Source organism: Vicia villosa, unplaced genomic scaffold (assembly GCF_029867415.1).
Source record: "Vicia villosa cultivar HV-30 ecotype Madison, WI unplaced genomic scaffold, Vvil1.0 ctg.000291F_1_1, whole genome shotgun sequence".
In the NCBI taxonomy this organism is placed as follows: Eukaryota; Viridiplantae; Streptophyta; class Magnoliopsida; order Fabales; family Fabaceae; genus Vicia; species Vicia villosa.
Window position 1 is genome coordinate 842,930 of NW_026705125.1, and position 23,754 is coordinate 866,683.

The 23,754-nt window shown below is 38.8% G+C and overlaps 1 long non-coding RNA gene and 1 other non-coding gene across 4 annotated transcripts; both read left to right on the forward strand.

Annotated features, from left to right (window-relative positions):
- Positions 1-253: 253 nt before the first annotated feature.
- LOC131626490 (small nucleolar RNA R71) lies at positions 254-360 on the forward strand. Its single transcript, XR_009291169.1, has one exon. It is a non-coding gene; the product is annotated as a small nucleolar RNA R71 (small nucleolar RNA).
- Positions 361-18,499: 18,139 nt separating this feature from the next.
- On the forward strand, positions 18,500-21,931 carry LOC131626463 (uncharacterized). 3 transcript variants are annotated; one of them, XR_009291134.1, is made up of 3 exons: positions 18,500-18,872; positions 19,999-20,471; positions 20,843-21,931. It is a non-coding gene; the product is annotated as an uncharacterized LOC131626463 (long non-coding RNA). The 3 variants fall into 3 exon arrangements; XR_009291135.1 differs by having other exon boundaries at positions 20,850-21,931; XR_009291133.1 differs by lacking the exon at positions 20,843-21,931 and having other exon boundaries at positions 19,999-20,791.
- Positions 21,932-23,754: the final 1,823 nt, after the last annotated feature.

The window sequence follows — 23,754 nt, forward strand, 5'->3', positions numbered from 1 at the left end:
AGTTAAAGCGTCTACTTTAGCGTTAACACGGTCTATACCACTTACTTCGTACATTCCTCCTTTGGTTTGGGTTTTCTCTAGAGCGGTTCATTCTCCACCCCATTGGTAATGGTTTTGTGCCATGTTCTCTATGAGGTTGTATGCTTCATCATGGGGTTTGTCCATTAGTGCTCCGCCGGCAGCGGCATCTATAGTCATTTTAGTGTTATAAAGGAGACCACCATAGAAAGTATGGATGATCAGCCATGGTTCGAGTCCATGATGAGGGCATAGTCTAAGCATGTCCTTATAACGTTCCCAAGCTTCGAAGAGTGATTCGTTATCTTTCTGGGTAAATCCGTTGATTTGACCTCTTAGCATAGCAGTTTTGCTAGGCGGAAAGTATCTCGCTAAGAATACTCTCTTCAGTTCGTCCCATGTAGTTATGGAATTAGAAGGCAAGGATTGAAGCCACGCTCTAGCTCTATCTCTCAAGGAGAAAGGAAAAAGACGTAATCGAATAGCTTCGGAACTAACGTTGTTAGCTTTGACAGTGTTGGCATATTTCACGAACACAGATAAATGGAGGTTGGGGTCGTCTGCAGGGCTTCCAGAGAATTGATTCTGTTGAACAGCTTGTACCAACGAAGGTTTCAGTTCGAAATTGTTCGCCTAAATCGCAGGTGGTGCGATACTTGAGTGCGGTTCAGCGCGGTTAGGAGCGACATAGTCTCTAAGAGGACGAATAGTAGCCATCTCTAACTTCGGGGTAATTTGATTGATTTGATCAGTAAAGGTCAATTCCTGATTAATCGGAATTGGTGCTACTTCGGGAAGATTGCGAGCTCGACGTTTGACGTTAATGAAACGTTCGATCTCGTTAATTCGTTGTATTAAATCTCCTCCTTGTGAACAAGTATTTGGCATACAATCGTTCAGAAAGAAAGCAAAGAATTGCCCTAGTCTCTACGGTGTAACAGTGAGTTACGATATCGACTTAAATAGTCCCCGGCAACGGCGCCAAAAATTTGATCGCGACTTTACGTGTCTATTAATCTGATGACTGCAAGTGCACAGTCGTGTCGTGTAGTTTTAAAAGATATCGAATCCACAGGGACTATGAATCGATCTACCGTTATCTAAGGTTACTATGTAAAGCTAAGGCTACTAATATTTTGATTGTTCCTAAGGGAGAGTGATTGTGAATAATAAGAAATATAATAATAAACAGATATCAGTATGTATTTCGTTTAACTTTAGGTGATCCGAAGGTCCATTGGCTAATGCATAATTCAATTAAAAATCTTTACTAATTCAATTGGTTAAAAATCCTCGTCTCAAACTTTCGCTCTGTTGATTTAGATTACTATCCTAACTCTTAATGTACGCTCCCGCCATCCCATTAGATATTAGAAAAGCTCTTTGGAAACAACGTAATTAATAAAATTCCTGTTTTATGAAGTTGTTATCTATTTAAATCTCCTAATCTCAAACTTTCGCTCTGTTGACTCGGAACATGCTAATATCCCTAACGTACGCTTTCGCCATCCCGCTCGGGTGTAAAAACATTTTTTGAAAATAAATAAGTCCTAATTAGTTTTAATACGCTTTCGCCATCCTTAAAACTAATGTCCTATGTCTACTATCCAGTTAAAGATCTCAAACTTTCGCTCTATTGATTTTAACCTTTGACCGTCTTAAACCCTCAAACTTTCGCTCTATTGGTTTTAAGGCTTACTAATTAAATTATACATACAAACCAAAAACAAGTGATAATTAATAAAACATAGTTTAAGCCAATTTATTTCGGATCCCACAGTTAACTTACTTTACATACCGATATCTTGGTAAATTAGCCAGACATATTAATACGGTTAAGCATGCATAAATTAATTTGGCTTATAATAAAAGGCATGTTAATTGGCATATAATATATCATGCAAATAAATAAAATAAAGGCAGTAAATAATAAACCTGAATGAAATAAATATGAATCTTGCAGTACTCGAACCTCCGCCACAGGTTGGCTGGATCGTTCTTCGGAATTTAAACGGACGGAAATTAAAAGAAGGAAATAAAAGCGATAAATCTAACGTAAGGCTAGATTTATAAAAGGTTCACAACAATTTCCGGTGTAGAAATTGTTGTGAGAAAATAAACTGTTTGAATGCAAGCAGGAAGGAAAATAATAAGCGCGGAACAATTTCGGCAGCACTTCGTTAGCAGGAAATCAGACGTTTTGAACTGAGGTGACTGCTTCTATTTATAGGGGAGCTTCTGCAGTTGGAATGCGTGGAAATAGGAACCTTTCAGACTGGGCTTGGAGACGTGCGTCTCCACTTCTTCAGGGAGGGCCTTTGAACGACTTGAGACGTGCGTCTCAAGTGGAGGAAATGTAGGAAGAGCTGGAGACGGGCGTCTCCACTTTGGTGACGTGGCAAAGAGACGTTGGAGACGTGCGTCTCCACGTGCTGGAATAATTTGGGCCACGCGCAGTTGACTTCTTTGTGGGCTGGTCTGTCTATTTGGGAATTTGGGCCTTATTTACACCTCCTTTTCACTTCAGAACCCATTTTTTCATCTTTTAGGCATAAATAGTGGTCATTTTAGCTCCATTTCCTCTCCTTTTCACAAATAGTCATAATAAGAGTGTAAAACCTGAAACAAAGCAAATACTCGCGTAATATCATAATAAATCAACATAATAAACGGAAAACGCTATAAATATCTACGGATTTCAAGCTAAATATACGATATAAAATCGTGTTATCAGCTCCCTTGGAACGGGTGAAGGAGTTAAGTATACTGAAACTGATATGGATGAACAGGGTGAAGAGGATGGTGAATCAGATAGCAAGATTGAGAAAGAAGCCAGTCCTGATGATGGCACTGATGAAGATGTTGGACTCAACAGCTCTGAGTCTAGAGACTGATGCAGCTGTGTATGGTGATTTATTATTTTGTTGTGTTCTATTTCAAGGATGCTTTGGCAACATTTCTGGAAAAAAAGGGGGGTAAGTAGAAATGTTATGTCACCCCCTAATCTGTTGTTTATGTTTTGGGCAACTACTTTGTCTTGGTTTTATTCTGGACGGAGTTTTTGTTTGTAGCTAATATGTGTAATGGAAAAATATGGTAAACTGTATTAGCTACTCCTGCAAGTGTGATGTGTGCTCTAGTTATATGTTGTGTTTGTTTTTTTGCTGCAAAGAATCTCTGATAATATGGTGACAAAATGTTTTAACAAAAAATTTGCCAAAGGGGGAAATTGTAGATGCTTTTAAATTGGCTGCATTTTGTGGTAAAACATTCCTGTTGTATGGATGTGGAATTGTGCAGGATTGTATGTTTGAGCTAGTACAGGTTTTCGTTGGATGTCATGCTCGATGTCATGACATTTGTGTCTGACAACAGTATCTGTTACATTTTAGTTGTGATGTTTCCTTATTTATCTCAGGCCGCTATTTAGGAAACTATATATTGTGTGTTGTATGTTTGTGCTAAAATATCTCAGATTACAGCTTATGAGAACACCCTGATGATGTGGAAATTAGGTCTTAAGTGAGGAGTTGTAAACGGGGGAGTTTAACTTCGAACTAATTCTGCTTATATTGGATTCCCTCCCTGGCTTGGTAGCCCCTAGAGTAGGTATTGTTGTATACCAAACTGGGTGAACAATTTGTTGTGTTCTTTACTGTTTTTATGTGTTTCTGTTTTAACATTTTGTATTGTGTAATTGTGGATGTCATAACATCCAATACGACATCGCGTGTGAGTTACTAGAATTTTTAATGTGTGTATGCCTGTCGAATTTTTTTCTAGTGTTATTTACTTGGCTTAAGTTTGGATTTTTAATGCTCGACCACAAGTGCCCGACTATGTGGGGAACATGCAGGTTAATGGGATGATTCCGTTAGATAAAGAGCACGAGGCCGCGGTCGGGGTCAAGTGCTCGTGGCGTGAACGATCCTACCGCGAGTTGGGGTTCTGCCGAAATGGTATGGCGGCGGTGGATCTAGGTGTAGTTTTCCCCGCCAAGATGAACGCGTGCTTGGGTGAGCATGAGTTAGTCTGTCGTTGCCACGGAGATGTGTGCGTATATACCAGAACGCGAGTCCTTATCCAAGGAGTCGTTGTTGATGAGGATCTGTCGGATAGAGATTGGGTGGTCTAGCTGTAGTATCGTCTAAGTTTCTCAGTGTTCCAGGGTCGAACAAGTTTTCCCCGAGTAGGTTTTCAAGGTAGTAGGCACCATTTTTGGTTTTGTCGTAGACTCGGTATGGACCTTCCCAATTGGTGGCAAGTTTGCCTTCGCGCGAGTCTTTCGCGTTTCTGCATAGGACCAGCGAGCTGATCTCGAACTCGCACTTTATAACCTTTGCGTCGTGTCACAAAGTGATTTTCTGTTTTAGTTTTGCTTCGCGGAGGGACGCGCCCGATCTGACTTCTTCGACCAGGTCGAGCTCCTCCCTCATTGCTTCGTTGTTCCATTCCTCCTCGAGCGGGGATTCGGTACGGAGAAAGGGTTCTCTAATCTCCACCGGTATGACTACTTCGGTCCCGTAAGTCAATCGGAATGGAGTCTCTCCAGTGGTCGAGTACGGTGTTATTTTGTAGGCCCACAGTACGCTGTGGAGTTCCTTGACCCAACCCTTTTTGGTTTCGCCTAGCCGGCATCTTAGTCCTTGAAGGATTACTCTGTTAGCGGCCTTGGCCTACCCGTTGGTATGAGGATGCTCGACTGAGATGAAATGTTGTTTTGTCCTGAGTTTGGTTACGAATTCCTGAAACTTCTTGTCGGTAAATTGCGTGCCATTGTCCTTTACAATCTCTTGTGGTACCCCGAAGCGGGCGAGCACATTCCTTTTGTAGAAACGCAGTATGTTTTGTGATGTGATTTTTGTGAGTGCTTCGGCTTCGACCCATTTGGTGAAGTAGTCCACGACGACTATATGGTACTTATTTTGGTATGAGCCGACGGGAAAGGGGCCGAGGATATCCATCCCCCATCAGACGAAGGGCCACGGGGAGGAGAGTGATTTCAGTTCATGAGGTGGAGCCAAGTGCATGTCTGCGTGGTGCTAACACTTGTCACATTTTTGGATGTGATCTTTGGCGTCCTGTTGGATAGTCTGCCAATAGTAACCTGCTCATAGGGCCTTTCGAGCTAGGGAGCACCCGCCGAGGTGCTGGCCGTTTATTCCTTCATGGAGCTCTAGCAAAACTTCCTGGGCTTGGGATTCCTCGACGCACTTGAGTAGGGGGATAGAGAATCCGCTCCTGTACAGCTTATCTTCGACGATGACATACGAGCAGACCCTTCTTTTGGTCAAGGAGGCTTCATTCGTATCAGCAGGGAGTTCCCCTTTAGTTAGGAAGTTATAGACCGGGGTCATCCAGCATTGGCTGTCTCCTATGGCGTTTACCTCTAGCATGGTGGGCGGTGTGCCTATGCTCGGTCATGAGAGGATTTCCTGTATTATAAATTTGTTACCTCCCTTTTTCCTGGTGCTTGCGAGCTTGGATATGACGTTTCCGCGGGTGTTGTGTTCGCGAGGGACATGTTTGACGTCTGCTCGAGTAAAGTTCTTCATTTTTTCTTTGACAAGGGCCAAGTACTTGATGAGGGTGTCGTTCTTCGCCTGGTAATTTCCGTTAACCTGAGAGGCGACGAGTTGGGAATCAGTGTAGATTTCAACCTCTCGGGCGATGATGTCTTCGGCTAGTCACAAGCCGGCGAGGAAGGCCTCGTATTCTTCCTGATTGTTCGAGTTAGGGAATGATAGAACCAGGGAGACTTTGATGATAAGTCCGTCGTTGTTATCGAGGATGATGTCTGTCCCGCTTCCCGAGGATCTTGAGGCTCTGTCGATGAAGATGGTCCTTATATTGGCAGTAGAGGGATGATGTTCGTTTGTTTTCATCTCGGCGACAAAGTCATCCAGGACTTGTGCTTTTAGAGCTTTCCTGCTTTCGTAATGGACATCGAACTCGGATAGTTTGAGTGACCATTTGAGCATTCTATCGACCATGTCTGGTCGACCAAGGAGTTGCTTGATGGGTTGATCCGCTCTGGCAACGATGGTGTGGGCCAGGAAGTAATATCTAAGCCTTCGAGCGGCGGTGATTGGAGCCAAAGTAACCTTCTTGATCTTCTGGTATTGGACCTCGGGTCCTTGAAGTGATTTGCTAGTGAAGTATACAGGTTTTTGACCGTCTCCCGTCTCTCGTATGAGGGCCACGCTGACGGCCTCGTTCGAGCAGCTAGATAGAGGTATAGTGTTTCACTGTCGTCTGGTCGAATAAGGACCGGGGGTTGAGATAGGACTTGCTTAATATGGAGGAGAGCTTGTTTGCACTCCTCGATCTAATCGAAGGACGCTTATTTTTGTAAGAGTTTAAAAAAATGGGAGCGCGTGCTGGGCGGATTTCGCGACAAACCTTGACAAAACGGTGAGCATCCCATTAAGTACTTGGATGGATTTTTTCGTGTTTGGGGTTGGGAGCTCGGAAAACGCCCGACATTTGTCAGGGTTTTCCTTGATCCCTCGCTCGGTGAGATAGAAGCTGGGGAACTTTCCAGCCCAGACGCTGAAGGTGCACTTTTCTGGGTTGAACCTTATTTTGCATAACCTTGCTCGGTCGAATACGCGCTCGAGATGGTCGGTGTGGTTGGTATCTCCTCACGATTTGATGATCATGTCGTCTATGTAAACTTCGAGTGTGTCACCGATCTCACCTTGGAACACTTTGTTCATCATATGTTGGTACATTGCTCCAGCGTTCTTGAGCCTGAAGGGCATTACGTTGTACTAATAGTTCCCTGATTCGGTCATGAAGGCCATGCATTGCATGTCGCATTTTGCCATGGGAAATTGATTATAACCTGAATATGCATCCATAAAAGATAGTAATTTATATCCGGCTGAGTTGTCGACCAGCTTGTCAATGTTAGGTAGAGGATAAGCATCTTTAGGACAAGCCCTATTAAGATCGGTATAATCAACGCACATTCTCCATTTTCCATTAGATTTTTTAACAACTACAACGTTTGAGAACCAAGTTGAATACTTGGCCTCAGAAATAAAATTTGCCTCTATGAGGTCTTTTACAGCTTTCTCGGAAGCCTCCGTTTTCTCGGGAGAATGCCTACGCCTACGTTGTACTACTGCCCTAGAGGCTGGATCAATGGTGAGCTGGTGACAGGCGACCTCAGGGTCGAGACCGGGCGTCTCGACTGCGCTCCATGCGAAGAGGTCGGCATTGTTGCGCAAGCAGGCCACGAGCTGCTTTCGAGCGAGGTTGGGGAAGCCTTTTCCAATCGTCATTCCTTTGTAGGGATCTGCACCGAGGGGAATGAGCTTGAAGTCTCCGTCGGGGATTGGTCGGACAGGATAATCAGTCTCTGGCTGGGGATCCTCTTTGTTCTTTAGCTCCTCCCTGGTGAAGCGAGCGTCGAGGTCTACCGAGCTGACGTTTGGCTGTGTCTTCGGCTCTTCGGATGTAGGCTTGTCTTCTGCTCGAGGCTTCTTGTTGGGGGTGATTGATTCATGACCTATGACGGATGCGTCAAAGACCTTCTTAGCAGCTTCCATGACGGTGTTGATCGTAGCCACTCGTCCCCTTTTAGTATAGAACTTCATCTTGAGATGGACGGTTGATGGCACGGCTGTCAACTAGGCCAGGGTTTGTCGACCGATAATGCAGTTGTAGCGTGACTTGAAGTCGATGACCTAGAAGCGGGATTTCACTTATCTTGAGGTTTTAACCTCCTCGAGCGTAACGATTAGTTCGACAAAGCCCTAAGGCCTGGTCGTCGTGCCGTTGAAACCTGGGAGGTCGGATCCCACATAAGGAGTCAGGTGGGATTCATCCAGCTGGAGTGTCTTGAACAATTGAGAGTATAATATATCCACCGAGCTGCCCTCGTCAACGAGAATGCGGCGAACGTCGAAGTTGGCCATTCTCGCTCGAATTAGTAAGGGTATGTTGGCATTTGGTGAACCCCCGGGTAGATCCTCGAGATAAAAGTGATAGGCTTGGATTTTCCTTTGACCATGCTAAGAGTGGGACCTAAGTCGGAGTTGGCAGCGATGAGTTCGTCGAACTTTCTTTTGACCGAGCCGATGGTGAGTTGGCCGAGGTCTCCGTCGTTGGAGATGACCATTTCCATGGGGAAGTTTTCCCAATGGCTGAATGCAGCGAGTTCTTTAGAGGGGATGAAGTCCTCAGGACGGGTGATGCAAAAAGAGACCTGGAGGGGCCCTTGGTCGGAGGATCTGTGTTCATTGGTATCATCGTCTCTGGGCTCTTTCCGAGGAGGGTCACTTTTCTTACAGTATTTCGAAAGGCTCCCTTCCTTGATTAGGGTCTCGATCGCGTCTTTGAGATGGACACAATCCGTGACTCTTGTGATATTTGCACAATTTAGACTTGTTCGTTCCCGGGCGAGCTGGATTAGCCTTTGCGGCGCGGATGTTGCAATTTTTGAAATCGGTGCTCTTACATTGAGCCAGTATACGCTCGCAGGAAGCGTTCAGTGGTGTGTACTCGATGAAGCGACCAGATGGTCCCCTTTGGTCTTTTGCTTACTGAGACCTATCTTCCTTTCTTTTTTCTCCTTCTCGACGAGAAGGAAGGTCGTCATACCCGGAGCTCTTGCTCGTGTCTTGACCTCGGGGTCCCCTTTTGGTGGTTGTCGTTCCTTCCTCTTGTGCTTTGAGGAGGGCGTCCATGGAGTGGACTTTTTCGATCCCGATAGCCTTCTTGAAATCGCTGCCGGGATTCAGTCCTTTGTCGAGGAGGTATCTCTTCATTTGGTCGGTGATCTGGATCTGGACGGCCTCCTTGTTGACCCTGTCCAGATAAGCTCGAAGAGGTTCGTCGGGTCTCTGGATTATTGCCTCTAGGGAGGCTTTGGTTTTTGGATGTCGGGGGGAGGCCGTGAAGTGGTTGGAGAACAAACTCTTCAAGTCTGCCCATGGGTGAATGGAGTTCGGTGGTAGGTTTATGTACCACATCATGGCGCCTTTCCTGAGGGTCGTTGGAAAGATGCGACATTTGATGGATCCTCATACGACATGGTAATCCATGACGACTTCAATGCTCTGAATGTGCTCGTCAGGGTCTATTGTTCCGTCATAGAGATCTAGCAATGGAGGTTTCTCCATTCCCATGGGGAGGCGAGCCCTTTTGATTTCTTCCGATAAGGGGCTGCAGAAGTCGTCTTCGCCACTTCGTCCAGGTGAGGGGGAGTTTCTTCCCCGGTTGCGGTGGTGGCGTCGAGGAGGGCTCCGCAGACGTTTTTTTCCATGTGTTTTTTCAAGGGAGTGGCGACTGTCCTCGGGAGGAGAACATTCGCGATTCTTTTCAGAGGTTTTCCTTTCCAACATCGCTTTCGATTTAATTGATATTGTCCCTCGATTAAGTGATGATTGTCCCTTCTAATGCTAAGGTATCCCTACGAGTTACTTTTAATGACCAAGCGATGACCCTTCGATGACCCGCTTACATCCAATGAAAGGAGTTCCCACTAACTAATAGTGTGGATAGTCTCTTTCCCTTAATGAATGTTTTTAAGAGTAAGATAGATCTTACAAACTTAGGGTAGGTAACTCCTAATTGCTTGTTCAATTCCAAAAACAATTCAAATTACTTTTCACACCTCCTTTTCAAAATAATTTTCAAATACTACACTTTGTATACATCCGTACAAAGATCATTACAAAGTTAAAGCTCTTTACAAACTGTTTTTCTAAACATACACCGCACTTTCAAACAATTCAAAACAAGCAAGTGAGTTAAGCAATTAAGAGCCCATGGATAACCATGGATACAAAGGGTGCTTATACATTCCCTTTGTATAACCTACCACCTGAACTAAAGTCTTTTTAAAAGGTCTTTCCTGTTCTTTTTGCTTTTCCTAATTGGATAAAATAAAAGTCGGTGGTGACTCTTGCTATCCGCACATTAAAAAGTCAGCTCTCCCACTGTGTTACAGTGTATGAATCCTTAAGCCAAACCGATTTCTTCTTTGTTCTATTGGGCCTTAAGTCTTCCTTCTTATCAATACTATTGAGCCCATAAAGAACCTTGTCCTCAAGGTTAAAATAGGGGGGAGGCGACATGTTGGGAGTGGTTTGCATTTGTGAGGGTATAAAAGTAGGTTGATGAGGCTGACATATTGTGTGGGAAACGTGTGCTACACATTTAAATGGGCACATTGAATGAGGTTGACTAATCTTGTGGGGTTGGGGTGGAGGGATAGTGGGGACCGTGTGGGATAAAGGATTAGAAAATATTGTCGAGCGATTTTCATTGGTTGGGAGGATATAAGGGTGGATTGCATTAGGTGGGGAAGATAAGAGAGAATCCTGGGAATTCAGAAAATCTAAAAAGGTAGATATTGGGGCAGGTGAACCACGTGAAAAAGCAGAAGTGGTAGATTTTGGGTTATTAAATGTGAGTTGTGGGGTAGGTTTAATAGAAATCGTTGGATGGTAATTGAAAGGTTTAGATGGATTTTTCTTTGGACCGTTGGGACATTAAGGGCTTGTGAAATGCGTCGCGGTGAAGAACACGCGTTGGGAAAACTCAACGTACTTGAGTATTCTTTGGATTGCTTTAAAAGTGGAGAATCAGTTTCACTTCCAGCTTTTAACTCTCCACACAAATTTCTTCTTTCTCCTTCAAATCCTGATGTTCAATCTTTGACTTCTGACAAGTCAAACACGAATACAAAAATTCCGCAATATCCTTCTTCATACCTTGCCACCAAAATAACTTTCTCAAGTCTTGATACATCTTAGTAGCGCTAGGATAATTACTCAACCACTTCGATGCCCTTCATTAAAAAATTCTCTTTTTCAGATCCGAAACATCAGGAATACAAACTCAATCACCACATCTCATGACACCGTTCTCGTCAATTCGAAAATTATCTCCTCGATCAATCAATATCATCTTGTCAACCAATTTCAAATTCTATTTCTGACCTTCTTTAATCTCATCAAGAATATCACAAGTAAGCTTCAACATACCAACTCAAATTTAGAAATTATTCCAACAATTCCAATTCTTGAATCATCAACATTGACATATGCAATGATTTCCTACTCAATGCATTGGCTATAAAGTTCGCTTCTCCCGAATGGTAATTCAAACCAAAATCCCAGTCCTTCAAGAATTCCAACCATCTTCTTTGTCTCATATTCAACTCTTTCGGATCAAACAAATACTTCAAACTCTTGTAGTCACTATACACATCGAATCTCGATCCAAATAATTAGTGCCTTCAAAGTTTCAAAACAAAAACAATGGCGGCCAACTCTAAATCTTGCGTCAGATAATTCCTCTAATGAATCTTAAGTTACCTTGAAGCATAAGCTACAACTTGTCCTTTTTGCTTCAACACAAAGCCTCACAAAACCTTTCTTCTTATTAACCAACAAAAACAGATGCACCTCACGACGACACACTCGAACGAATAAACCTGTTCTCAAACAAATATTCAAGTTGACTCTTCAACTCTTTCAACACCAGAAACAGACATCCTATATGGAGCCATCGATACAGGACTAGTTCCAGGAACTAAATCGATCAAAAACTCAACTTTTCTTTCCGGCGGTAAATCACTTACATCTTTAGGAAACACTTATGCAAATGCGCCAACTATCGACATTTCCTCAATCGTTCTTAACTCATGAACATCCAAAGTTGCAAACAACCTAAACAACATCGCACCATCTTGCACAGACTGATTCACTTCCAATATTATCAAGTTGGCAAGACAAGTCTATCCCATCCAATATGATCCCGTCTACTATCAACAAGAGATTAAGGGTGATCATTTCCTCAATTTGTCAATAGATAGCCGGCAACGGCGCCAATTTGATCCGCTGTCGCGCGCGGATAAAAAACGAGTTGTTTTGAATAAAACTGTAGATAGCGACAAGTGACTCGAATATCGTTCTCACAAGGATTCTTGATTTTATTAACTAACACTAATAACAATAACGGGGGTTTGTTTTAGAATCAATTTATAAAATAGAGTAAAATAAGTGATTATCAAAATAAGCTAAACGGCTAATCCTACTGTTTCGGGTTCCGACTTATCATCGGTTATAATAACACCAATCCCTAAACGGCTTCGATCCTATTCGATTATGAGATTAATCAGACAAGCGCTTATCAAAATCATACGAGTTATGTTCCTGTTTACCGAATTAAGCTAACGGTTAAGAATATGATGAGTTAACGAATTAAGCAAACGATAACACGCAATTAAATTTAGGAACATGCATACAATCGAATTTAATCAATTCTATCCTATGAACAACAATCGAATTAAGCAAACAATTATAATCAAATTAAGCAAATGATTTCATAGAAAAGAATTGAACAGAAATCGAATTTAAATTAGTATTAGAATAACCTCAAAGCAATGGAACCCATAAGCAGCAGGATTTGCCTTCGGGAATTAGTTCTTCATTCTAATCATGAAACCAAAAGTAAAATTTGTGGCAAAAAAGGTCTCCAGTATTCTAGCGGCTGCCAACCCTTATAAAACAAAATAAGGTTTTCTTCTCTTCTAACTCAAACTGGGTCAAAAACATAACCCAAGCCCATAAACTAATGACCCAAAAACAAATTATTCTAATGACTGAAACTTCAATGAAATTCTGGGAACTATGCATTTCGAATTTGCCTTTGACTCCAACATGAAAGATGTAGCTCTTTCTCTTAGCTTTCCGGCGATTATTAGAACGCGTCGATCCGATTCCCGAAGCTCCAGTTATGATCAATTTAGTGCAGACTGCTAATGCTGAAAAATAAAGTGCGAAAATTAAATAAAGCTAAAAATAAAATAAATTATAAAAACATATTAAAACATAAAAATAATTAAAACAAATGGAAGAAATGCTTGAGTACAAACATGGAAGAACGTGCATCAAAATGCACTGATCAGTTACCAAACTATAATAGCGTTCCTTTACGTTACCAAAAGTACCCTACTTCAATAGCTCCCAAAATCATCCGAACGTGCTAGCACACACCTTGTGATAACATCATAACAAGATTCCTTTACACTATTATCAACACTTTTTATTCTTGGAATCATACTCATCTATTCGCATTTCTAACTCCAACTTGAATGTTCCAACAACTTCCACAACTTTTCCAATCTCTTGCCAAGGTCTACCATAATCCGTCGCTTAATCGTTCTTACGTCAAAATCCTACGCAATGGTTACTCAAACTGATAACTTCATAGTCCACCAATAACGCTGAACGTAGTAACTTTCTAAATTCCATCTTATAACAATTATCCTTTTTCCAAGGCGCTCTGACTTATTGAACAACCAAAACCTCAAATCCATGCTACCTTCGAGTTCAGAAACCAACAACCTTCTACATTAATTGCATTGTCTCCTTAAGCAGTATTTTGCACCAACAACTTGCAACTGAAACATATCCGAGAAGCACAACTTCTCCTCCACTTCGCTCAAACTAACCCTTCAACAAAACAAACAAGTACCAACAGTGTTTCACACACATGTCGCGTACTAAGGAATAAAACACTGATAGCATTCAACCGTCACACAACTCAACTGACTCGACAACTTGGCCGGACGGACCGACCTGCTCTGATACCACTAATGTAACACCCCTTTCTAATACCCCAAATATTTAACATATAATCATAGTAAATAAGTATGCATATAAACAAAGGGCGTCACATCGATGTTTCCAAAAATTAAGAGCTTTCAAAAACCAACATCATTCATCATCAAATATACAATTACACCTGGTCATCAAGGTAACACCTTTCGCTTGTCATAATTCATCAAGAATATGCATTCACAGCAGAAATAATAAATACTCATGTATTTCATAAATGATCATGTCCCATACCATAATCATATCTCAATAATAATCCATAAGATAATATAACGTCATATCCAAGATATCCGACACTATGGCCTCTCAACAACAAATAACAAAACATACATGTTCACAAGATAATATCATAATACATATCCAAAACAAAACATGAGTTGAATACTACTAATCCCAACCCAGTGTTACATGACCAGAGCATTGACTCACTATCTAAACTCCCAACAAAACTCGGATGCTCCCCGACTAACCTAGCACGAGCTACTAAGCGTCTGAACATGCACGTTACCAACAAAGGGTAACATTCAAACAGAAGGATGAGCATTCAAATCATTATGAAGAAAATATAATAAAGTATAATGATTTAATTAACAATCATATGGATTCATCACACCTTGCATAATCATGTAAATAGTATTATCCAATATATTTCACAGGTTCAACTATGAACAAAGTTCAATAGTATAATATTCAAAAGGATCCAATACTATTATTACAAATATACACATAAACCATAACTATCACATATTCACATTTATCACCAAATCATGTATCAAACATCACCAAATTCAATTATCACATCTCATGCACACATAACAATCACATAAATGCATATATTCAAACATCACATAACACCAATGTGACTCAATGCAAGGCATGTGACTCTATGCATGTGGTACCAAATGTGAAGCCAATGTTTCACCACTTTCCGATTCAATATCTAGAATCCAAGTCACGCTTCCGATTCGGACAAGACCAAAGCCTTTCAAACGCAAACATATAGCTTACTGCTTTTATATCCATCTCAAGGATCAAGCCATCACTTCTATTCCAAAGAAAACCACCTCTATCTGAAGGTAAACTATGCTATGAATGTATGTACAATTATCACCAATACATATGCAATTAAGATCATCTCTACCATATTAACGTTCCGATATCACAATAATTCAACTTTATGAATTATCCACCAATTGTTTATATACACATTCATAATGAATATACTATTCACATATGTAGGCCAATTATCAAATACGAACATAAATTCTTATTAACACTAGTAATCATACTATCTCATGTTAATTCACATTTGTCAATATATATGAATACACACTTTCACAATCAATCAACTAATCGCTAGGATTCATGCCACACAGCTACCCACATAGAAAATTCTCACAACAACATCATTGACATAGCAATATATTATTCTCAACATAAATATTCAAACCAAAAACATAATTACGGTCAAACTCTCAAAATACCGTAATTTACCGAGAAACCGAATAATTGATTCAAGTCCAAGTATATTCCAATCAAATAGACTCATTGCAATTAATTCAACTATTAATTTAATCAACCAATTAATATCACACTATATTGATTCCAAACACAATTAATTATCAGATATCAAAGATTATCATCAATACCTAATAATCACAAATCATAGAAATTTAGGGGTTTCACCCTAAACATGTCAAAACCTAGAATTTGAAGAACAAAATCCCTAAATCATGTCAATCTACCCATTGACCCAATCATACTAACCCATAATAATAAGGATTCCCCCCTTACCTTGGTAAATTTGGACTCTTTGACCATAGCTCTAAGCTTTTCTCCAAAAGAAATCCTTTCTAACATCATTTGGAGACACACCTAAAAACCAGTTCGAGAATCAGCTTATCAGACGAACTTAAAATCCTCAAAATCAAAATCGCTCCAGACAAAACTTACCTATATGGGTCAGGAATGTTGTGTCCAAGTACCGCAACGATCCAACGGTTGGATTGAGAGATACGCCCGTTTTTCCAAGGTGACTCTATGCTGAAACTTGCTGCAAAAATTGAGGCTTCCTCCATAATTTTTCTTCTTCTCTCAAGTGCTCCTCCCTTCTTTCTCTTCTCTCTTCTTTCTCCCCTAAAATGAGTTATGAGACTCCAACTCTAAAACCCTAACTTTCTACTCTTACTATCTCTCTTATGTCAATTGGGCTTAACCCACCATTCCATCCATTATGTTTCTATGACTTAGGCCCATTTAGTTATATCTCTCTAATAACTCAATTAAGTCAAACAACACAAACATTCACATAATTAAATACTTAAATAATTATTATATTACATAATAACTAATTAAATAAGTAATTATTAAAAACACCAAATAATATAATTAATAATATAATTAATAAAAATATTAATAAAAATCGGGATGTTACACAAGGTACTTTGGTATTCATTGACTTCCTCTAGACATAGAGGATTGGGTGTTGACAATCAATGCAATTAGGGTTTCATGCCCTCTATCTTGTGATCATTCAAGCTACAAAGCTCCTTATGAAGGATAGAAAAATACTTAGAAAAGGGGGTTTGAATAAGTGTAGCTTTAAAACTCTTAAGATAAAAACAATTTGCACAATATTTTTATCCTGGTTCGTTGTTAACTAAACTACTCCAGTCCACCCCCTTGGAGTGATTTACCTCACCTGAGGATTTAACCCACTAATCACACAAGATTACAATGGTTTTCCACTTAGATAACCTCTAAGTCTTCTAGAGTATTCTGATCACAACCTGATCACTCTAGGAACACAATGCTTAGATACCCTCTAAGACTTTCTAGAGAATCCGATCGCAACTTGATCTCCTATAGTTCTTACAAATGAATGTAAACAAATTCTTACAAGAGTATTACAATGCTTCTTAAAAGCTATAATCACAACTGAGATATTTCTCTTAAAGTTTAAGCTTAATCTCACTAAGATATTACAACAATAATGAAGTGAGGTTGAAGATGAAGTTTGAGAGCTTTTGAATTCGACAGCGTTTCTGTAAGTTTGCGCACAATGTTGTATTCAGCTTCTCATCAGAACTTCTATTTATAGGCGTTTGAGAAGATGATGGTTGAGAGAATTTAATGCGTTGCGTGATCCGTACAACATTGCATTTAATGTTTACTCTTTTGTCAACTACCTCGAGCCTTGCTTTTCCTGCTTTTACTAACATTGCCTTTAATAGCTTCTAACGTTCCTTTTGTCAGTCAGCGTAGCCTGCCATCTTGTACTTGCTTCTGATCTGATCTTTCTTGATGCAACGTTTGAATATATCAGAGTCAAACATCTTGGTGCAGAGCATCTTCTTGTCTTCTGACCTTGAAGAGCTTCTAGCGTGATACCATGAGAACTTTAGTGCTTCTGCTTCTGATCTCAAGTTCTTTTGATGCTTCAATAGACCATGTTCTGATTCTGCTTGACCATTTTCTGATGTCTTGCAAGAGCATGTATGACGTTGCATTCTTGAACCTTCTGAGTTAGTGCTTCTTGCGCTGATTTTGTGCATACTCTTTATATATTTCCTGAAATGGAAATTGCATAGGATTAGAGTACCACATTATCTCAAGCAAAATTCATATACATTGTTATCATCAAAACTAAGAATATTGATTAGAACAAATCTTGTTCTAACACCTTATGCATCAAGACATCTCAATTGTCTCATTGATTCATCAAAAGATGAAAAATTGCAAGTGTTTTGGAGTGAATCACTTTTCTCCTACTCGTCTCTTGAAATTACGGTTTTGGCCAATTGAGATTTGTGATGCTTGTATAAGTCAATTTTTGGAAGCTATAATTTCTCATTATCATATGAGACATCTTTGTTCAAAAAGCTCATCATCATATTCCATGGAGTTGGGGTTTTGAGGCTTGATCATCATCCTCCTAACACAGAGGGCTAAAACTAGGGTTTTTGAGCTTAATAAGGATTTCTCTTACTTTTTTGGAAAGACTTGATTCCATGCTTCTCATTATGTTTCTAAGCACTTATGATTGAAAGATTAATCATCGATTTTGTTTGGAAGAGGTTCAATTTATCAATTGGGGGGGCAAAGTGGTCATTTTGACCAAAGTCAACAAAAGTCAAAGTTGACCAAGTGGTCATTGGTGAAATAGAATCAAGAGAAATGGCCAAAATGAGGTTGACTTGTTGATGAAGTAACCTAAACACTTAGAAAATTTTCTAAAAAGTTTTTTAGATTTAAGCACTAAACTTTGAAAAATCACAACTCACTCATTTTTTATTCATTTTGTGCAAACTTTATATTCGTGGAAAGAGGAGAAAAATTTCTTCAACTATGTTTTATGTCAAATCCAAAAGATGGAAGGAGGAAAAGTTATGGAGATAAGGATTATAAGTCCTTTCTCCAAGTTCCAGATCTTTCGTGGCCAGTTTTGGTGATTTAGATGGACCCAAATGCAAAAACGCAAAACTACAAAGTTGTAGAGTATCTCAAGACCTTTCCAAAAAATATTAGTTTACGATCTAACTCCAAAAATTCAGAAAGTTATGCCCTTTACATTGGGACTGCATTTCACTGAATTTTGCCAAGACCAAACTTTGCAATTTCTCAATTTCCCCATTTTTAGTCATTTGTTTTGGTTCAAATCAGGTCCATAACTTACTTAGGTCATGAATAAGCCCATAATACTTTCCATTCTCACCCATGCACTTTGTGTATTTGATTTCCACTCAAAATTGCAAAAATTACCAAGAATAGCCAATCCTCTATTTCTCACTCCTCTCACAACCATCTTGCACTATCTTTTGAGGATTTATTTCTGCTCCCATGAGCTGTCCAAAACACAAAGAATGCACCCTCACTCACACAAAACGCATGCTTTATGACCAAGACATATTTTGGCCAAAACTCTCAATTCTGCCCTCCAACAGCTCTAAGCTTGTAATGACTACTCTATCCTCTTCCTAATGCTCTATATAACAAGCTCACCCTCTTTATATTAGTCCACACACTCCTCAATCTAGCAAAACCCAGATATAAAAGTTTCTTCTCTTCTTCAAGTTTTCATTCAAGCAACAAATTTCTCTTGATACAGTCCCCATATCTCAACATTTTCTCTTCATTTGGAGCTTAAGGATCAAGCTCAATTGGGTTTCTTATTGCTGTAGCTTGAGGACTTAGTGAATTTAGTTTTCACTCAAGGTATGATTCTTTACACTACCAAACTCTCATGCTAGGATTTTCCATGATTAGAATGTTGTTCGTATGCATATATTTGGCCAAAAAATAGGTTTGATGATGGTTGTGTGTTGCATTTGTGCTTGATTCAAGTTTTATGAGTTTTTGAAAAAGTGTGGAATTAGGTTTCTAACCGTGCTTGTTGTTCCCTTTTATATGTGTTAGAGGCATATTTTTAAGCTCTACTTGGTACCACTATGTTCCTCTCATTTCATAGATATTTTTGGTCTTTACTTTTTTTGATTTCATGGAGAATTGAAAGTTGTTCACGAGCTAGGGCTTTTCACGTTTTTCTTCAGGTTGTTTTGCGTTTTTTTCTTTAGTTTGTATGAAGAAGATAATGAGTTGGCATTGATTGGTTGGCTTCCTATTTTGTCTTTTAGTCACTTAACTTGGACCATGACCAATTAGCTGCAATGTCACATGACTTTTCTTACATTTAAATGTTTTAATAAAAAGAAGACAGTTCCTTTATCCACCCCCAACCTTTTTAGAAATCCTCGCGAAATTCATAAAATGTTCCTATATTTCAGAATTGCATCTATGAAATTATTTTTTTCTGAAAAAAATTGATTTCCGAAATGCACTTCTGAAATCACTTTTTTTTCTAGAAAAAATGTGTTTTCGGAAATACATCTTCGAAAACACATTTTTTCAGAAAAAATGTGATTTCGGAAGTGTACTTATGAAATATTGTCTGATGCAGAAAACAAAAAAAACAAATGAACAAAGCTTGGATTTATCGTAAATAATCGAAATTACAAAGATAGATCAACATGAAATTAAAGTTACATATTGTTAAACACGGGTAGTTGAGGATGGGTCAACATTTTCAATACAAAAAATACAATAAACTGCAGGGATTATTTAAAAGAGATTTTCAAAACCCCCCGGTATTAATTTTAAAGAAGATAGTTCCCCGTGTTTTAGAATTAATATACTCTTAAAATAAAACCAATTTACATTCTCAATTATTTTCTCCCCTGCCTGTTCAGTTTTGGGCTCTTAACCCTAAATTGTGAAATTCTAAATCTCGTGAATTTTATCATCTCTCCCTTTTACTAACGGATGTTTTTCATCTTCTTTGCAGATCTCATTCTAAATATCTCTCATTTTATCTTCTTTCAACTCATTACAGACTCTACGTTACAGAAAATCGCATTTGAGGAGCTTGTTATTTTGGTCATTGGAATCTCGTTTCGGAAGCAAACTTTTTAGGAGCCCTTGATGATTGCAATTGCAATTCTGGAATATCAAGTTTATTTTAAAATCTGAATTTTTGAAACTTGGTGTTTCTTGTGTTAATCGATTTATGAAAAATCTGTTTAGATTTACTCAAATTTTCTCTCGCTTGTGCTCATGTACACAATTGGTCACCGCCGTATCTCAGCACTCTAGCTTGTGTATTCATCACCTAAGTCGTCTTTCACCAGTTACACATATCACCAAAGTTCATTGGATGTCCTTTCTTCTTTCATACAAATGAGCCACAACAAGATTTATAATAAGGAGGAGAAAGAAAATTTTTGTCAGCACTTAAGGATTCAGAACTAAACGTCTAAGGTAAGAGGTCCCTTAGATTTTTTCTTTCTATTTTTCCCATTATCCCCAATTTTATTATGTAAATCTAGGTTAGTTTTCGTCACTGTTATGCTAATTGTTGAGGATAACCCATAAGATTTGAACACAGAAAATGGGTTGGTTTGGTAGAACACTCATTCAAAATGATGAAAAACTCTGTATCTATTTGTTAGAGAGATAACACCTTTTGTTTTTATTCGTGTTTAAGATTCATTCACAAGGTGTTTGTAAAAATGCCCCATCTCGGAATGAGGAATTAATGTCTCCAACAGCAGAAATAGATAAAGTATTTCCATCAATAATTTTAATGTTTTGAGTACCATTGTAAGTGAACATTATGAAATTTTTGCAAGGAACCAGTCATATGATTAGAAGCTCCAGAATCAATAAACCAAGGTTGAGCAACAACATTTGCAGAATGAGCGACAACATTAGACTTACCTTGAATTCCCAAGGAAGAAAGAGCAGACAATACCATTTGTTGGACATCTTGTGCAGTCAAAACAGTAGCCGCTGAAGCTGTAGGAGCGGAAGATTGAGCCACTGAAGGAGTAGCAACATGAAATGCTTGTACCAATTTCTTCTCGGGTCTAGTCGGGCACTCTTTGATGATGTGACCGTGTTGCTTGCAATAGTTTCAAAATTTCTTATTGCAGTTACGCGCAATATGACCAAACTGTTTGCAGGAAAAACATTGAACTTGTCCCATAGGACGACCTTTCCCTTTAATCTGGGCAGAATAGGCAACAGAAACAGCATCAGTAGTGAAGTTGTCATGTGACATGGCCCTTTGAGTCAATAGAGACGCTGCTCCTCGCGAAGAAGTTCGCCAAGACACATGTCTAGAGTAGGAAATGGACTTCGATTCAGCAAAGATGCACGCACTGCTTCAAATTCAGGTTGAAGTTTCATAAGAAATTGATCTCACTTGCTAACCTCGTAAACTTTTTGAACAGCAGGGAGCGAGTCAGCAGAAACATTGGCATGTAAAATAGCCGAATGTTCAACCCACAGATTAAGAAATCTTGAATAATAGTCTTGAATCGAAAGATTTCCTTGACAGTAATTTGCAATGTCGAGCTCCAACTGAAACCTTTTAGCGGCATTATCTTGATTGTAAACACGCTTTAGATAGTCCTACATTTCCTTAGCAGTAGAAAAGGAACGCAAATTGTTAATCATTTAAGGGCCAATCGAAGCTAGAATCCAAGTTATGATCTGAGCATCCTTCGTTTGCCATGCTGCCAGAGCAGCAGCGTCACTAGGTGCAGAGGAGGTGCCATCTATATGGCCCCACAAGCCTTTACCTTTCACAAACATCTTGAATTAGAACTCCCACGCTGCATAATTTTTGCCATTAAAATGAACACAAGAAATCTCCTTTTCTTTTTCTGTCAACATGATGAATAACACAATAAACCAAAAAAAAAAACAGACCGACTAATAGCAAGAATGAGAGGGAAACAAAAGACCGAGATGGCCAGACAAGGGCGAACGAAAAACGTACAAGGCAAAAAAAAACACGAACCCAAACAAGGGCTGAAACAGACCGTGAACCAAGAATACGGAAGACCAAAACTGTTAACAACAGAAGACTCGTGATACCATGTCAATAAATTCTGGCTTCTTGCCCTCTTTCATTGTATTCACCGGTATATATAATACAATCATCATTATAACTACTAATAACTTATATCACCTAATTCCTAATTTATACAAGTTAAATAGGAATTACAAATATATACAATTATTATTATTAATATTAGGTTGATTCTATGCATCACATTAATGATAATAATATCATTGACTAACATCCACAAGGTTAATACTTGGATTGGAAATATGATCATATACTTTTGTTGGATAACTTAATTGCAAATATAGATTTAACAAAACCATAAATTTAATTTTAGTTTGATTTGTAAAAATATGCATAAATTTTGAATCTCTTGATGAAATGTATATAAGTTCTGATGTGATGATAATTATGTAGAATAGTTATTAAAATGTATAAAAGAGAAGCTTCCACACACCATAAAAATCTTGCGCAAAAGATAGGAGTTTTTCAAAGAGAACGTATGAAATTTTGATTACTACTTAATAATTATATTTATTTTCCCAATCTTTGTCGTTGGTTGTTATAGTCCATCACATGCTGTATGGATTCAGGTTGGGATGATTCTAATGTAACTGTTATTCTATTTTTTCTCATATATTCTACTTTGTGCTCAAAATTTAGTTTTGTGAGCTCACTTGATTATTCTATGTTTCAGAGATTTTAAATATTCATATTGCATACGTTGAATCTCAATTTAGAGTTGGATGAGACTGACCTTGTATAGTTGATGTATGTTGCTCCTAGTATTTATTTTTTAAATTTTTTTCTCTGCCGGAGGGTATGCAAAATCTCAAAACTTTAGGACTGGATCTATGTCAAAGTTTAGGCTAGAGGTGCTATATAGATTACTTTGCCACTTGAAATACATTTCTAATTTATGTATTTGATTATAAATATTAAAAAGAGTTTTGATGTAGATCTTAATGTGGTTTCTTGGTTTCTTGATTTTGTAGGAATAGTTTAAAGACAATGAAGAAATAGAATGCTGATGCAGGAGAAGGTGATAAATTAATTATTACTTGTGATTTTAAATGCTTGCATTTGGGAGGTGAAGATTTCATGCTTTTTTTTCTTTTATTATTTCTTCTACTGTGTGGTCAGTTTGAATTGGATTGTTTACTTCTCTAGGAATTGATAGGATTCAACTGACAAATTAAGAGAGGCGTCAGGCATGATGAACAGTTTGATAGTTAGGCCTACTTGCATTTCAATGGAATGAAAGTTAAACCAACATTTCCATTTCAATTCTTCACATGACCACATTAAAAATACTAGTTGACCCGGTTTTCCTCATTGATCAACACAACATTAGTTGAACTTTAGTGTGTATATTCAATACTTTATAGTGATTGAATTTTATATCTTTTGATTAATGTTTTTTAATTATTGAAAATAACATGTGAAAGATAGTCTTAACACATTTAAAATGGTTTATGTGTAGTGGTTAAGAGACTGTAGTATTGAATAGAATGTTTGAGCACTCTAATTATTTTTTTAATATATTTTTTAGGGTTAATACCACTTTACCCCCTGCCATATAAACGTGTTTTGCTTTATCCCCCTCTAAAAAAAACTTATTGGACAAACCTTGCAAAATAAAGATTCCATCAAATTTGACCCTGTTCAATTTTTTTTGCCAAGATTCTT